Below are 13,957 nucleotides of genomic sequence, written 5' to 3'. Positions count from 1 at the left end.
GCTACCCAGGCAAAATTACTAATTATAGGGCTCCTTTGCAAAACTTTCCTGTGGCCCTCCTTCCTCTCCTCTGTTCCTGTGAGCAGACTCCATGAGTCTCTGGCTCAGCACTCAAGCACATCTCTTTCTGCACTCATTTCACACCGCTGAAAGCATTTATTTGCACATCCCTAGACTGGCTTATTGAAGGTAGATCCATTTTTTATTCATTTTTGTTTGTGTTAGCAGTGCTTGACTCAGTATTGGGTGCATAGAGAGTGCTAAGTAAATACCTAGTGAACAAAGGACTCAACTCAAGATTGAAGGTGCACATATATTAATCTGGTCCTCCTTCCCTTCTCCAGTCTCATCTGGATGACATTGTGCCATTTGTCCTCAGCTTGAGCTAATACCTTGAACTTCTTTCTCTCTGAAATTCTCAGCCAAGAACATATCCTTTGTGTCCTCATCTTTGTGTTTTTCTCTCCTGCTATCCCATTAGTCTGGAACTCTTTTCTCCTTCTTTGCTTTTGGACATGCAACTTCACCCCTGCCCTTAGACTGCAACTCCTTGAAGGCAGGATGTATTTATACCTCCTTCAGAGCCTGATCTGGTGCCTTGCATTCAGCAGAGGCATAAGCAGTGTTTGCTCAGGGAAGGAATGAGTTACTTTGACTTTGACCTTCTGGCCTCTGTCAGGTAGCTCCTCATTATGTCTTGGTAATTGCCATCTATTTAAGAGGATTTGCTTAGGAGAAATAAGATGAGAAACTAAGTCATGTGAAAATTTAGCGTTAAATGGGACTTTGAGCAGGAGCAGTTTGAAAATTGTTGTATTGATCAAGAGTGGCCAGCTACTTCCCATAGCTCTGTGGCCATTTAGTTAATAGCCTGAAGCCGACTTGGATTTGTGACAGGGAACTCTTGGCTCCCCTTTATTCCATGAAAGCCAAACGGAGGGGAGGAAGAGGGCAGTGTGAAGAGATACCTCCTCCACTCTCTTTTGTCCTCACTCCCTGCCCCAGCCCCAGGACAATGCCAGGTCAACATAAAATCATATGGCTTGGCTTTGCCTATGCCCTACCATATGTCTATTTTCCCTTACTGTCTCATTTAGCCCAGTTTATGGACTAAATGTTTCTGCTCTGTTCCCACCCCTCCAAGGTGGAGGAAAGGGAATCTGATCAATCAGTAACCAGGTTTGGAAAACTCAAATGCTAGCAGAGGCCAAAGGAAACAAACCGAGTTGGTTGGGCAGGGACAGTGACCATGGCCCACTTAAAGGGGTAGCTGTTTCCTTGCTCAGAGACTGTGGTCCCAGGGCTGCCTGACCTTGTGTTTTGCACAGTCACCCTTGTTATAAGCCTTGGCATCATCAGGAAGAATTGGCTGAGACTAGAAAAAATGCAAAAGAGATTATTGGTGTCCTTTCAGGGGACTGCAGGATGTAGTTTCTCAGACTCTTTGGGGATTATCTGATTCTAGAGGAGTCTTTGCACCACTGGTAGATCTAGGGATGAGAGATTATCCTGGATTATCCAGATAGGCCTAATATAATCATAAGGATCCGTTTAAGTGAAAGAGGGAGGTAGGAAGTGAGAGTCAGAGGAGGTATGACAATGGAATCAAGAATCTGGGGTGCTGCAGAGTGAAAAAGTCTCAACTGACCATTAATAGGTATTGACTTTGAAGATGGAAAGAGGTGACTGTGTGCCAAGGAATGGGACTGGCCTCTAAAATGCGGAAAAAGAAAAGAAATGCTTCTCCCCTAGAGCCTCCAGAAGGAACACAGCTGTGAGGACATCTTGAGTTTTGCCAAGTGAAACCCATTTTAGACTTCTGACCTACAACTGTAAGATACTCCATCTAACTGTAAAATAATAAGTGTGTGTTGTTTTAATCTACTAAGTTTGTGCTAATTTGTTACAGAAGCAATAGGAAACTGATACCAGGTTGTTTTACCACTTGTAGGGATAGAAATTAAATTGTGGGAAATTGATAGCCATACAAATCCTTCTTGTCCATAGTACTACAAATGGTTTCTGTTCAAAGAACTGTAAAAATACATTGTTCAGTGTAAAATTCTCATCTGAATTGCTTTTAACATCTTATTGGTTCCTTCATTAATTAATGAATTGAATAAAATCTTTGACACGTGTTAATTTTATATTTCTATAAGTTCATGTTATTAATTAAAAATACTATAGTATAGTTTATATATGATCATGTTATGTTCACATTCTGCAACCCTGTGCCTTTGAATTTAGGCTCTATTAATACTTTTGAATCTACTGTGATCTTACTAATTTTATTTCTATTTTTCAGGCAGTCAATTATCACCAATTTTAAAAAGACATGTGTTAGCAAGGCGTGCAGTTGGGATTCCAGTGGGAAGGTGTTATATTTACCAAGCTCTGGGCTATAATGTGGTAATTCATTCAGACTTGGGAACATGTCAAATAGTGTATTTTTTCTATTGAAAGGCCTGAAGGAATATATTCTACCAAGGCAGTAGATATGTATTTTTTAAAAAAGATTTTATTTATTTACTTGACAGAGAGAGAGAGAGAGAGAGCAAGCAGGGGAGGAGGGGAGGAGAAACACACTCCCTACTGATCAGGGAGCCCAGATGCGGGGCTTGATCTCAGGACTCTGAGATCATGACCTGAGCCTAAGGCAGATGCTTAACCTACTGAGCCACCCAGGTGCCCCCAATAGATATATGTTTTGATACTTTTCTGAGAGTTCATGCTAATATCTCCTAGATGATCTACTGCTGAACGTATTTATCAACATGGACTGAGGCTATCAAAAGCACTATGTGTAGGAGTAACTGGTCAACCTTGGAGAGTGCTGCCAACATGGGACAGGGCAGGGTGGAGGTAGACTAGGAGTGCCAGGCATAGAGGCTCTCTCCATACAACAGATGCAGAGAAACATAGCAACAGTGCTGCTGCTGCTCCAGGATACAGAAGTCAGCCTCAGGATGCCTGGGTGGCTCAGTGGTTGAGCGTCTGCCTTCAGCTCAGGTCATGATCTCGGGATCCTGAGATTGAGTCAACATCAGGCTCCCTGCAAGGAGCCTGCTTCTCCCTCTGCCTATGTCTCTGCCATTCTCTCTGTGTCTCTCATTAATAAATAAATAAAAACTTAAAAAAGGAAGAAGAAGAAGAAGAAGAAGAAGAAGAAGAAGAAGAAGAAGAAGAAGCAGCAGCCAACCTCATAACTGGAGACACTGAGCTCAGAGATGTTAAGCGACTTGCTCAAGGTCTCACAGAGCAAGTTTAACTAAGGGCTAAACCCAGGTCTTTTCCCATCCACAGCCCAGCTTTTTTTTATCTCCTTCCAGATTTCAGGCAGGGACTTTGCTATAGAAAGTGGGTAATGTGGTGTTCTCAGTAGGAACAATATTGCCCCAACGGGTTAAGGTTGTCATGATGATAGCAGAGAACACTATTTCCATGTGCAGGGCATGAGCCAAGGCTGCTAAGTTGTCCTGTAACAAGAATGATAATCCCCGAAATGAAGAATTGTCCTGCCTCCAGTGCAATTTTTAAATGGATCCCCAGATATTCATGTAGGTGGAAAACTGTCCAAAATTATCTGGGCCTAAAACTTAACTCCTTTCTGTATATAAACACAAAATATTTTTTACATGGTTTAGAAATATGATTCTCTCAGGAATAAACTACAAATTAAGGATGATTGTACTTTTTTTCCATTCAGAGTTTTACCTAAATTTGTTCACCAGTTTGGAAAATCACTTCAGGAACAGTGATGTCAGTGTTGTCAGTATGACCACTTGTATTGGTCTTATTTGTGGCTATTTGCATTTAAAGTGAGTCTGCTTTTAGGAATAAGCATCAATTACTTCATTATATTGATTATAATGTTGTCCTGGGCATTAATTATTATTTTATTTGTAATTATAGTAATTATTTGTCATAAATAACAGCTCTTTTATTTCTCCTTTATACTGTATGGGCAACATATTAACTTTTGAAATAACCTATAGATTTAATCCCATTGTAGTAAAGAGTGGGTGATACAAAATATTTGTTATGAAAGATGGGGAGATTAAATAGGTTAAGAACCACTGTAGTGATACCAACATATAGTCAGGAAACAGCCAAATCTTGCTGAAAGATCTTGGTTTTGCCACTTATTTGGAGCATATTACAATTTCCCAGAGGTGGCTTCCTCTTCTGTAAAACAAGCATAACCTCTGCCTTTTACTTCTCAGAGTACTTGTATTAACCAAATGACATCATGTAAGTACTTGTATAAGGAATATTTCTCAGTGTAGCTATGAATAGAACATGCTTATTTGGGATTAAATCAAATACTTAACAATGCTCTTATCATTCCTGGTGGAGTAATGTGAGCTTTAAGTTGTTTGCCTTAAAGCTTTAGCTAGGCACTTGACAAAAGAAGATATCCAAACCAAATGGCTGACAAGCTCTTGAAAAGGTGCTTGACTTCATTAGTCTTCATGGAAATGTAAATGGAAACTACAAGGTAATAATATCATTACCCACCCACCAGGATGACTAAAATGAAAAACAATATCTCAATGTTGTCAAGAATACGAAGCTATGGAAACTCACACATTGCTGATGGGAGTGTAAATTAGTATAACACCATGGAAATGTTTGGCATTATCAATGAAAGCAATCCTATGACCCAGCCATTCCACTCCCAGTTATAAAGCCAATCGAAAGGTGTATATATATTTCCTAAAAGCTATGTACAAGAATGCTCATAGAAACATTCTTATAATAGCCCCAAACTGGAAATACCCTAAGTGTCTACCACTAATAAAAGGACAAATTGTGGTATCTTTCTACAATGGTGTACCACAGCAATGAAGATGAGCCATGTACAAGCACACAGATTAATTTCACAATGCTTAGCAAAGGTCATAGACATGAGTACTTATTGTTTGATTCTGTTTATATAAAATCCAAAAGTAGACAAAATTAATCCTTGGTGTTAAATAAACAGAATAGCAGTTACCTTGGGGGTGAGTTGGGATTGGATGGGGTTATAAGAAGAGTATTAGGGAGTGTTGGAAATATTCTGATTCTTGATCTGGATGCAGGTTACACAGTATGCTCAACTTGTTCAAAGGAACTGAACTGTCCATTTATGGCCTATGCATTTTTCTATTCGTATTATAAATGATTAATTTTTAAAAAGTTAAACAAAAGAATAACTGTTTATCTGGGCCTGTGATGCTTGAATCGCATGCTTTGCTTTCTTTCTTCCTAGGTATCAAGCCCTGGCAAGTTTAAGACTTTGTTGGTGACCACAAAGCAGAACAAAGCTAATGGGCTCCTACAGGGGTCAAGGTCATGAACATAGCTCCAAGGCCCTGTAACCCCAAAATAGGGATGTGTCAGGGCTACCCTATGCAAAATACAAGAAAGGCGTTTACATAAGTTTTTTTTCTTTCAGTTTTTCCTTCTCATTCTCTAAGGGGAAGAGAAGTGATGTGAAAAGGGAGTGAGAATGGATCACATGAGAGGATGTTTGTGAAAACACCCTGTAAGGCATACAAAAAAGTTATTAATAGAGGACAAAGGTAAGTGGGATGACAGGTTTGGGGAGGCAGAAAGGAAAGGTAAAGTAGAAAGAGACAGTGGAGAGTGTGTCTCTGGTGATACCTTACTTTTCTTCTCTTACCCAGCCTTGCAACAGGAGAACTTTGGATCTTTGTGAGCTGTTTCCACCTCTGGAGTTTCTTCTCCTCGCCGGGCGGAGTCCCGCTTTCTGCCGCAAGAGGGCGGTATGGCCACGCTGAGCTGAGGTGTCCACTGCGGGATTGAGTGGATTGGGTTCTGAGATGCTGAGGAGTGGCCTAGAGTTTAATCTTGTTCTGAGAGCCAGACCCCAGCCTGTCCAAATGCTCCTCTGTCTCTGCTACCCCAAGTGATCCATGGGGAAACCGTGGAGCGGGAGGGCAGGCAGGGATTTTGCACGGCGCCATTCATCTCTGGTGTATTCACATCTGGGGCATTAGGGTTGGGAAGTTTGGGAGTGCTTTGTTCTGTGGGCTAGTGGAGAATAAAATGTGCATTGTCTTCACAAGGCCTCGAAGACTAACGCCAAGAATCCAAATATCTCTGGACCGGGGTCGCGGGGGGCTTTCAAAAAGGGAATATTGATTCCCTTTTGAAAAATATTTAAATTTTTAAAAATTTGTTTATGAGAGAAACACAGAGAGAGGCAAAGACATAGGCAGAGGGAGAAGGAGAAGCAGGCTTCCCATGAGGAGCCTGACAGGGGACTCAATCCCAGGACCCCAGCATCACCATCTGAGCCAAAGGCAGATGCTCAACCACTGAGCCACCCAGGTGCCCCTACAATAGACTTTTTAAAACGTTCCCCATCAACATTTTCTCTGACTGTTGAGTGATTTTCCCCTCCATTTTTCCTCTCCCCTTGTTCCATCTCTGAGACTTCACCAACTCTACCTGAACAACACGGGGCAGAGCCAGAGGGGACCTAAGAGATGAATTACTCCCTGGGTCTCTCCAGTTGTGACATGGATCACAAGCATCCAAATCATCTGGGTGCTTGGTTAAAGTGTAGATTCCAGGTGGCCACCGTAGACTTAATGAGATAGAACCACTAGGAGGACAGAAACTTGCATTTTTAAATAGGCACACGTACCATAGTCCCCTTTACTACACACTGGTGGTGATGCACTCTAAATTTTGAGTTCCAGCTTAGTTCGGCTTCCTCAATTCCCTTCAGGGGAATAAACCAAACTCAGACAAAGGTCAAGTAACTTGCTCTATGTTACCCAGATGGTTGAAAGCACCCAAACACTTTAATCAAGACCCTGAACGCTGACTTCACACTTCCACTATCTCCAGAGCCCTAGAGTTTTGAAGAGGTGTTTTTGGGGGTTCTGCAAATATTTGATTGTAAGGTGATCTGCTTAAAAGAAAAAAAATACTGTTGGTATTTGATGCTTTTATTGTATGAATCAGGGTCTTTAAAAAAAGATTTTATTTATTTGAGAGAGAAAGCATGAGCTGGGGGGAAGGTCAGAGGGAGAGGGACAAGTAGGCTCCCTGCTGAGCAGGGAGTGGAGATGGGCCTCCATCCTAGGACTTTGGGATCATGACCTGAACCAAAGGCAGATGCTTAACTGACTAAGCCACCCAGGCACCCCAGGATTTTTTTTAAGAGAGGGAAAGAATTTGAGGGGAGAAGCAGAGGGAGAGGGAGAGAGAGCATCTTAAGCAGGTGCCACACCCAGCACGGACCTCCACAGTGGGGAGGAGGCTCAGTCTCACAATCCTAAAATCATGACCTGAGCCTAAACCAAAAGTCAGTCACTTAACCGACTGAGCTACCCAGGCACCCGTGGATCAAGGTTTTTTAAAATACTGTGTTTACAACTGTCACTCATTATCTCATTTTCATGTTACTAAGATCATCACAAAGGTCTCATTGTTTGTACTGACTGACTTAGATAAAATAAATTATTGAGAGCCACTTTTATCTATTTTATATTTTGGGATTTTGTGTAAATTTTCATTTGACAAAACAATTTTGCCATTCTGTGTAAAATTTATTGGGCACCCATTATACTCCAAAAACACAGTGTTAGTGCTGTGGAAACAAATGAGGATCACCCAAATGAGAAGAAACCAAAGCTATTTATTACTCAAAGCTTTGCCATAGCCAGGAAGTCAGCCACCATCATTTGCATTTAGTAGAGATTCAAAGGCAGGCAGGGGAGTGGAAAAGCTTTATGGTGAGGAAAGAGAAGGCTTCAAATGTGCCCTGATGGGAGATTCTTGGCATGGAAAAGCTGGAGGTAGAGATGGGGCATCTTATATGATTGGTTTGGGAAGCATATTTGGCTTTCTCTGCTTGGTCTGAGCTGGAAGCCAGGGCAAAAATTACAGAAGTTGGCACTCATTGACTTGGTCAAGTCCTGACTGTTCTGGGCCAATTGCTACAGAGGTTGTGACTTGGCTTCCTAGACTAGTTGTTGCAGAGGCTGCCACAGAGTTCTATTGTCATATACGGTCTGCCCATTGTCTGTATTTCCAGTTCCTCAGCATTATACGCATTGTTTCACTTAAGCCCCATTACAGCTCCATGATATTGCTGATGTTATGATCTCAGCTTTATGAATGAGAAGTGGAATTGGAGAGAAGTTAGGTAACTTGCCCAAAGTCAAACAGCTGTGAAGAGAAAGTTGGGTTCTGAACCTAAGAGACTGACCTCAGACCCTTGTATTTTTCATTAACAAGGTCTACTTCTGTCTCTTCTCCATAGGAAAAAAAATGTAGAAATTGACAAACTAAAATTCATTTGAAAATGAATAAGATCTTGGGAAGCCTGGGTGGCTCAGCAGTTGAGTGTCTGCCTTTGGCTCAGGGCGTGATCCCAGAATCCAGGATCAAGTCCCACATCGGGCTCCTTGCAGGAAGCCTGCTTCTCCCTCTGCCTATGTCTCTGCCTCTCTCTCTCTCTGTGTCTCTCATGAATAAATAACTAAAAAAAAAAAAAAAAAAAAGAAAGAAAATGAAAAAGATCTAAAACAGCCAAAACAACTTTGAAAGAGAATAACAAAGTTGGAGAGCTAACATTACTGGATTTCAAGACTTCTTAAAAAAATAAATAAACTTCTTATAAAACAATAGTAATGAAGAGTATGTGCAGTCGACCTTAAGATAGACTATGGAAGCAAATAGAGAAAAAAAATGTATATAATGACAAAAATTGATGCTTGAAAAAGATTTAAAGGCAATTTGATGGAAAAAGGATAATTGCTCCAATGAGTAAGGCTGGAACAATTGGATATTCATATGAAAAAAGTGAACTTCAATCCATACTTCATACCATACACAAAAAGTTAAGTCAAAATAGGTCATAGACCTAAATGTAAAATCTGAAACTATAAAACCACTAGAAGACAATATAGGAGAAAATCTTTATGACCTCTGATTAAACAAAGATTTTGTAGATACGGCACAATCTATAAAAGAAAACTTTGGTAAATTGGACTTTCTTAAAATTAAAACTTCTGTTCTAAAAATAAACACACATACAAACCTTTCTGTTTTTGAAAAGACACTGTGAGAAGAATGAAAAGACAAATCACAGACTGGGAAAAACTACTTGCAAAACACATATCTGATAGAGAACTTGTGTCTAGAGTATATGAAGAACTTTGAAAACTCAACAATGAAACAGACAAATCAATTTTTTTAAAGTGGACAAAGGAGATGAACAGACATTTCACCAAAGAAAATATATGGATGAGGGGTGCCCGGCTGGCTCAGTCAGTAGAGCATGTGGCTCTTGATCTCAGGGTTGTGAGTTTGAGCCCCAGTTGTGTGTAGAAATTACTTAAAAATAAAAAAATATTTTTAAAAAAGAAGAAAATATATGGATGATTAGCACATGAGATGATGCTAAAACAACATTAGTCATTAAGGAAATGCCAACTAAAATCACAATGGGATATTGCTATATACCTGTTAGGGTGACTGATTAAAAAAACATTATATGGGAGGGAGGGTGAAAAGAAGAAGGATCATACAGGGCACCTGGGTGGCTCGGTTGGCTAAGTGTCTGACTCTTGATTTTGGATCAGGTCGTGATCTTGATGTCATGGGATCCAAGCCTCATTGAGTTCCATACTGGGCATGGAGCTTGCTTGGGATTCTCTCTCTCCTTTCTCCCCACTCACTCTTGCTCTCTCTCACTCTCGCTGAAATAAATAAATAAAATCTAAAAAAATAAAAAATAAAAGACTGATCCTACCAAGAGTTGGCAAGGAAATGGGAGAACCAAAACTCCAGAACTCACAAATGTTAGGGGAAATGTGAAAGCACAACCACAGTAGAAAGCCATTTGGTAACCTCTTAAAAAGTTACATACACCTACCATATGATCCAGCCATTCCACATCTGTGTATTTACCTAGGAGAAGAAAAAGCATATTCCAAACAAAGATTTGCATATGAATGTTCATGACAACTTTATTTTTAGTAGCCAAAAACTGGAAACAAACCAAATATCTATCAACAGGTAAATGGATAAACAAACTGAAGTATATTCACACAATGGAGTACTACTCATCAATAGAAAGAAGTGATTTTTTTAACAGACTAAGTGGGATATAACTTACTTACAATAAAATCCACCCACTTAAAGTATACCAGTCAGTGGTTTTTGGTATATTCCAAATTGCACAACCATCACCACAGTCAATTTGAGAACACTTTCTTTTTTTTTTTTTTTTTTAAATTTTTTTTTAAATTTTATTTATTTATTTATGATATTCACACAGAGAGAGAGAGAGAGAGAGAGAGAGAGGCAGAGACATAGGCAGAGGGAGAAGCAGGCTCCATGCACTGGGAGCCCGACGTGGGATTCGATCCCGGGTCTCCAGGATCGCGCCCTGGGCCAAAGGCAGGCGCTAAACCGCTGCGCCACCCAGGGATCCCAAGAGAACACTTTCATCACATTACAAAAACTATTCTCTTTAGCAATTGCCTTCAATTTCCCCCCAGCTCTCACCCTCAGGCAACCACTAATCTACTTCCTATCTCTATACATTTGCCAATTCTGAACATTTCATATTAAAATGGAATCACACAGGGCACCTGGGTGGCTCAGCTAAACCTCTGCCTCCTTGCCTCTGGTTCAGGTCATGATCCCAGGGTCCTGGGATCCAGCCTGCATTGGGCTCCCTGCTCATTAGGGAGTCTCTTTCTCCTTCTGCAGGCCACTCCTGCTTGTGCTCTCTCTCTCTGTCAAATTAAAGAATACATATTATAAATAAATAAATAAAATGGAATCATGAAATATGTGTTTTTTTGTATATGTCTGGCTTCTTTCACTTAGTGTAATGTCAAGATTTACCCATGCTGTAGCATGTATCATTACTTTGTTCTTTTTTATGGCTGAGTAATATTCAGCCATATGGACTATACCACATTTTGTTTATCCATTCATCAAATGAAGGGCATTTGGGTTGTTTCCACATATTGGCTATTGTGAATACTGCTTCTATAAACATTCATGTAGAAGTTGTGAGTATATATGTTTTTACTTCTCTTGGGTAAATTCCTAGGAGTGGAATTGTTGGGTCAAACAGCAAATTTTTTGAGAAATCACAAGACTGTTTTCCAAAGTGGTTGCACCATTTTACATTCCTACCAGTAGATACTTGTGAGTTATAATTTCTCTATATACTCTCCAAAACTTGTTATTATCTGACTTTTTCTTTCCTTTTTTTTTTTTTTTTTTTTTAAGTAGGCTGCATACCCAGTGTGGAGCCCTGCACAGGATTTGAACTCACTACCTTGAGATTGAGGCCTGAACCAAGATCAAGAGTATGATGCCTAATGAACTGAGCCACCCAGGTGCCCCGACTTTTCCATTATAGCCATCCTAATGGATATAAAGTAGTATCTCACTATGGTTTTGATTTGCATTTCCTTGATAACTATTGTTATTGAGCCTCTTTCCATGTGCATTTGTATATCTTCTCTGGAGAAATGTCTGTTCAGATGCTTTGCTCATTTTTTAATTGAGTTATTTGTCTTTTATTAGTGAGTTATAAGAATTCTTTACCTATTGTAGATATGTCTCCTATCAGAGACAAAAACCGTGATACACAACAACATGATGAATCTCAAATAATTATACAAAGTGAAAGAAACCAGACCAAATAATCTAAAGAAATCAGATCGTGGGTGACCAGAGGGAGAGTTTGGAGGAAGGAGCAGAGAAAGAGGATTTATAAAAGGTCACAAGGAAACTGTTGGTGATGATGTTTATTTTCATTATCTTGACTATGGCAGTGTTTTCACAGGTGTATGCATATGTCAAAAATTGTCAAATTATACACTTTAAACATGTGTAATTTATTGTTTGTCAATCATACCGCAATGAAGCTATTTCAAAATTATCCAAAGAACTTTACAATAGTCTGCTGTTTCACCTTTGTCATGTCAGTATTTTTTCACCTGAAAGCTCCCTCTCAATTGTACTCCCTAAAATTTATTTTAATCTTCTATATTCACCAACGTTCTCCAATTTCTCCCATACCACATTGCTCTCTTCCAGGATATGTCCCATTTCCCACCACATTCATTGGTGTGCCTCTCCCTAAGGCTGCCCAGGTCCCAGGATGATGGATGCTTAAGACCCTTGCAGAGCTTAGCCCAATGTCTTGACTCTGGTTTAGTACGGTGATCAGAAGCACAACTTTGAGGCAATAAGCAAGTTCATTTACTTTTATATGCCTTAGTTTCCTCATATATAGAATGGGCATAAAGGTACAGCATAAAGAATATAGTCAATAAAATTGTAATAGTGTAATAGTGACAGATGGTAGCTAAGTTTGTGGCGAGCCTAGTATAATGTATAAACTTGTCAAACCAGGATGTTGTACACATTAAACTAATGTAACATTGTGCATCAACTATACTCAAATAAAAAAATTTAACCAACAAAATGGGCATAAATATAGCGCTTACCTCATAGGGTTGGAGCGATGATGAAATGCGTTAATACGTATATAAGATGTTTGGATCAGTTCCTGGCATGTAGTAAGCCTAGACAGGTGTTTGCACTTATTTATATTTGGGACAAGGGTGGAGATTTGCCAAAAAAATTGGGTGGGCAGTTGTTTCTGGGGAAGTTTTGGGCTGTTTGGGAAATAGCTTCATCGTGGTTTCTTCTTTGTGGGAAAATCTGTTGCTGCTGGCCCTTTCTTTGTTAAAAATTCGGATTGATCTTCCTTTGTCATGTATTTCCCTCTGTGACATATCTAGACATTCAGGATATGGTGAACCTGTTACTAAGGGGAGATACTGCAGGGGCAAGATATTGCACTGAGCCTTGAACATGGGTTATGTGAACCTGGGGAAAGTTATATCGAATGCTCCAAAAGCTAGTATTTTGTTTGGTCAGGTATTTGTCAACTCACTCCTTCCTGATTCATCAGTGCTGTGATAACAAGGTAGAATAGAGAAACAGTTCTCTTCATCAGAACAGACTTATTCTGTGGATCCAGCAGTGTACCCTGAGCCCAGCACACCTCTCTGTAGGATAATAGAAGGATGAAGGACCCCTGCTTCCTTTTTGCTTATTGACCCAGCCTTATGAGAATTCCCCTTATCAAAAAAAAATTTTTTTTAAAGAATTCCCCTTATCTAATAAAGCCTAATCCTTAACTAACATATGTGGAGTGGCATATTAGATTGCATCTTAAATCCTGGGACATAATAGGAGGTGACCCAGAAATGCCCACTTGGCATAACAGAAACACAGTGAGAGTCATACAGTCTATCCTTTTGGTTCAGTTTCTGTTTATTGTTGGCCTGGGAATTAGGATGATTCTTGGGGCAGAGAAGTTCTGACAGGATAATTAGAAGTTGACTGTATAAACATCTCCGTAAATTAAACCAAAGAAGTGTTTTTAGCACGAGCTAAATCTAGACACTAATTGCTTCCTTTGATCAAATCAAAAGGCCTTCTTTCAGTTTTTTAAAAATTTCTAAATTAGGGGATCCCTGGGTGGCTCAGCAGTTTGGCGCCTGCCTTTGGCCCAGGGCATGATCCTGGAGTCCCAGGATCGAGTCCCACATTGGGCTCTCTGCATGAAGCCCGCTTCTCCCTCTGCCTGTGTCTCTGCCTCTCTTTCTGTGTCTCTCATGAATAAATAAATAAAATCTTAAAAATAAAATAAAGTTTCTAAATTATCTTTTCATTGTGGTTAAAAAATGTATTACAGGATCCCTGGGTGGCGCAGCGGTTTGGTGCCTGCCTTTGGCCCAGGGCACGATCCTGGAGACCCGGGATCGAATCCCACGTCGGGCTCCGGGTGCATGGAGCCTGCTTCTCCCTCTGCCTGTGTCTCTGCCTCTCTCTCTCTCACTGTGTGCCTATCATAAATAAATTTAAAAAATTAAAAAAAAAAGTATTACATAAA

The 13,957-nt window shown here is 40.0% G+C and overlaps 1 long non-coding RNA gene across 2 annotated transcripts in view; it reads left to right on the top strand.

Moving 5' to 3' along the window:
- LOC144289060 (uncharacterized) overlaps positions 1 to 13,673 on the top strand; it is a 44,009-nt gene extending 30,336 nt beyond the window's left edge. The window contains exons 2-4 of one of the 2 annotated variants that reach the window (XR_013357122.1): positions 5,438 to 5,564; positions 5,670 to 5,789; positions 11,275 to 13,673. This is a non-coding gene — a long non-coding RNA (uncharacterized LOC144289060). Of the gene's footprint in view, positions 1 to 5,437; positions 5,565 to 5,669; positions 6,071 to 11,274 lie in introns of those variants that run through there. The other variant, XR_013357123.1, reaches the window with a different exon arrangement.
- Positions 13,674 to 13,957: the final 284 nt, after the last annotated feature.

This window comes from Canis aureus, chromosome 18, assembly GCF_053574225.1.
Source record: "Canis aureus isolate CA01 chromosome 18, VMU_Caureus_v.1.0, whole genome shotgun sequence".
In the NCBI taxonomy this organism is placed as follows: domain Eukaryota; kingdom Metazoa; phylum Chordata; class Mammalia; order Carnivora; family Canidae; genus Canis; species Canis aureus.
Note: the sequence above shows the minus strand (reverse complement) of the source record. Positions and strands in the feature narration are given on the sequence as shown.